Here is a 4,210-nt window from a genome sequence, read left to right on the forward strand (position 1 = left end):
ACGTTTCATCGAGCATAATAAACAAGCTGGCAGCGGCCTAGGCGAAGTTACAAAGAACTAAAAGATCGAGTTCGTATTCAAAGAAACCATATGACTTAAGTTGTCGTTAATATTATACGTTCTCTTGAGTGAAGGTGCTTGGAGAAGCTGGCGCAGACAGCTAGCCCATCTAAAGGTCCATCATATATGAAAAAGCTGCTTTCAGTCGTCCATGGCGTCGTCCTCCGGTTTGCATATGCGCTAGCTCTAGTCTCGGAAGTTCAAGCCTGTAGACGACTGACATTTCTTATACCTTGCGCTTTCTCGTTTTCACTTAATTTAATCAGTCACTGTACAGTCGCCCACCGCAGCGGCGCTTTTGCTGCCACGGGAAAGGAAGCTGATACACCAATCTGCCTGGTAGCTTCGTCCGAGGAATCGGCTGAAACATTGCAGCACATGCTCTCTAGGTATAAACAGAAACATTCCTTAGCAAAAGAGACGCGCACGCTTAGAAATGTTCACACGCGTAAGATGGTTTCGAAGGCAGCGTCGCCTGGCGCAGGGTATGCATGCTGTGTTTTTGCCTTCACGTCCACGTCACTGCTGATTGCAGCGCAACCTCATGTTTGTAAATGAAGGCGGAGCTAAGATACTGGACCCAAGCTGATACATAAGCAAGATGCTGTGGTGCTGCTGTCGCCAGGCTGGGTCGACTGTGGGTGAAGAGAAGGCTTAGCGCCCTTAGAAATACATGGAACTAAAATATTTCAAAGTAGTTTTCTGTTTTCACAGTGCCCCTATGATGTTTTCTTTCGTGAAGAATACCCATGGACATGGTAGTGTTCTACGATGTTCACCGTTATTCGCCACGCATAGAGCCAGGTTTTCATAAGCTGGCTCTCCGGAAACAATTATGTCGGCTGTGTTCGAAACGTTGCTTCGCCGGTACAAAGCTCTTCCCAATAGCCGAACGCCTGACCCTTCTACTGACGGGAGCATTCGAAAGCCAAAAGTTATTACGTACCCACACATATGCTCGTGCATTATCTTAAAAAAATGCCGAGAGTACTGTGGAATCTACACTGCAGATATGCGAAGGGTTCAGCGTTGCTCGTGGACACGGGGCATCACGTTCGCTCTCATTATCATTAGCAACTAAATGCACAGTCATTACAAATGCTAACGTTATCATTGTCATTATCACTAATTGCAGCGTCATTGTGATCGCTACTATCATCCTTATGGTAGACAAGAATTATAATGCGCGTTTCACGATCCCGGGCGGAGCGCAGTTGGTTAAAGCGCTCGGATGGGGATTAGAGGGATGGATGTTCGGTTCGCGGTGCAGATGGAATTTTAAATAATTAATTACAGAATAATTACCAATTAATGTTATCATATCACCACTACCAAAATACTGAGTTTTGTCGATGAAGTCATCAGTTTCATTGACCAGACTCCTGCTGACTAAATTTTCGAAATTTCCGCCTAACCTAACGTGACGGCATATTAGCTATATTGCGACGGAAGTGTGAGACAGAATCGTGGCCGATAGTATGAGCCGGTAAAGGATTTCGCCTTAAAAGATTGGCGCAAGATGTGACGTGACTGTCTTTTTTTCCGCACTCAGGCTCGTTCTATATGTGTGCGAAAGTGAACAACGGTGATGCGGAGCCAAGACGTGACACGCGGCAGTGAAGTCTTGGAGGCAGTGGCCATAGCTGATTACAAGGAAGCCTGCATCAGCATCCCGCCTGTCTCGCTTACCAATAAAGAGTTCAAATATTGTTTTTTAGAAGTGGGGCTACAGATGACAGTTTCAATGTGCCTCTAGTCGGGCGCGTTTTGGCTTGCTTTTCATGTTCGTTTGCTTTTTATTCACCTTTTTTTTTGTTGTTTCTGCTTTGGACTGATCGTTCCGGAATGGCCACTACACCCCGGGGCATTTTTATCGTTCTTACCCTGTGACGCAGTAACTTTGTTCCTGGAGTGGACTTTTACACCCTCGCTTTTTACCGTTTTTATCATGTGGCGCACAACTTCATAAGATTTTACCCTTGTGACGGGACTACATCCGATTGCACGCTCTTGCTTTCCAGATCTTCTTGTTTCCCTTTGCATCGTTCACCTATACAGGGTGTCCAAGCTAACTGCAGCTAGGGTCAAAAAATGAAACATTTGAGATCGGCCACAGAAACAACTTGTGCACAGATTCCAGCCATCTTGCGCACTACACACAATTTTTGTTTTGCAATTAATTAGTTATTAATATCATTTTTTGAATTTAATAACCATTGTCTTTTAGACAATAAATGGATTTGCAGAGTTCGAGAGCGCCTTCTAAAACCCCCGCTCCATTTATTTCCGATAAGGATAGCCTCTCATGTATCGTTTTTCCAAGCTCTAAAGAAAACGAGAAAAATAATAAAAAAGATATCAGGTGACTGGCGCATCAGTGCATCACGATAGTGCTGCGCCCAGCCTGGGTTTCAGTGAATGAAATCATCTGCGGCCTTGGTTAGCCTTGGCTCCACGACCAGGCCGATATGACTGCGGTGGTTTTTTTCGTCCGCATGAGGCAGTCGGCGCACGTGACGATGCCGCAGCCAGGCTCACAGCGCTGGCTGCAACAATCGCCAACATATCAGCTTACCGCTGGGACTGGGCAGTCGAGTCATGGCCGCAGCTAATTTCCTTCACTCAAGCCACGATTGATAGCACCAGAGCCCAGTACTGGCGCTTCTCGCCACTGTGCGCACTAGATAAATGTGTTCCTATAAACGCACCCGCCATTTTGTGGGCCAAGAGAGATGTAGGAGGAGCACAATGGCGCGATTAACAGTGATGAGGGCCCGGTTCAAAAACAATTAAGAGGGCCCCGTATACCCCCCCCCCCCCCCCCCCCCCCTTCCTCCTCTACATCCCTGACCCTGTTGTGATGTCTGAGACTTCATCCGCTTTACAATTTGGTGCACAGAACAAACACCATATTTAACAGGATAGTTAAGCGGGCGAGTTGGTGATACATCATCCAAAAACAGCGCGAACAAACGGGGATGAAAGGAAGAAACCACAGGAACCATATTTACCCGATGAATTAGCGGACTGTGTAGGAACATCGCCTGAGCATATACTTTCCTGCAGAACACACGGACAGACCGGTGTCTAGACTGAGGTATTCTAGGAAATTACAGGGCACGCTACATCTTCCGCAAAAATCAGAAGCCGCACTCATGAAAAATAAATTTCTCGAGCGGTTTTTTTCTTGACTAATTCGATAGCCCAGGACGATTGTATGCACAAAGTACAAATGGGTCTTGTTCATAACTGTTCGCAAATTGCTACCGTAAGTACGCTACCAATCATATAATAGTTAATTCATCCAGCAATAGGAATTGAAGCGCATCATGCGGTGTTTCTAGAGAAACTGTGATATTGGGTCATCTATGGTCACGCAGTATAGGAAATGATGCTTATATTACACCAAACGGTGGCGGAATGTGAGGAGCTATACCTTTTCAGTCCTACTGAACTGTCACAAAATTAAATTCTGAACACGCTCTAATAATCAGAACGTATATTTACATTTATACGGAACCACATTTACACATCCAGTATATTTGCATTTTGTACATGACTTCCCCTTTTAAAACAGAATGAAACTCTTTAGCATGTATAGCACACCTTTTCTGCTTTTGATTTAAAGAACAAATTCACATTTTACGAGACAGCGAGTTCAGCTCACTCCACCGAGATGCCGCCGTCGCCGCAGACGCCGGACGGAAAAAATAGGGTTGGCACTGAAAATGGGTTAAACATTACAGTTCCGCCTTTAGTGTTTTATAAGGCAGTGTTTATGGCACCTCTTCGTCGCCTCCCCACGTCGATTCCTGCTCGCATATGTGTCCACTTTCCTTTAATATAGGATAAAGACGTAAGCCGCGCTATAGGCTTCCAAAGCACCGTCGAGCGGCGCTGCTGCCCCTGACAGGGAGCGCCATCTCTGACAGAAAAATAGAAACTGCGGATACACGCGGCGGCATGGTAACCTAGGCATCCCGTGCAAGTTTTCTCCTTTCGCTCGCTCGCTTCCGCGCACGAGCAGATAAGATACCTTGGCAGACGTCTCGCGCTGCGCTGCTTTGTTGCGCGGACAGAAAAGCACACACTGGACGCCGCCGGCTCAGCTCGCTGCCTTCACGGCGTGCGCCGTGCGCTTTCTCTCGCA

The sequence above is a fragment of the Amblyomma maculatum genome, chromosome 1 (genome assembly GCF_055883805.1).
Source record: "Amblyomma maculatum isolate TAMU_Amacu chromosome 1, ASM5588380v1, whole genome shotgun sequence".
Classification (NCBI taxonomy): domain Eukaryota; kingdom Metazoa; phylum Arthropoda; class Arachnida; order Ixodida; family Ixodidae; genus Amblyomma; species Amblyomma maculatum.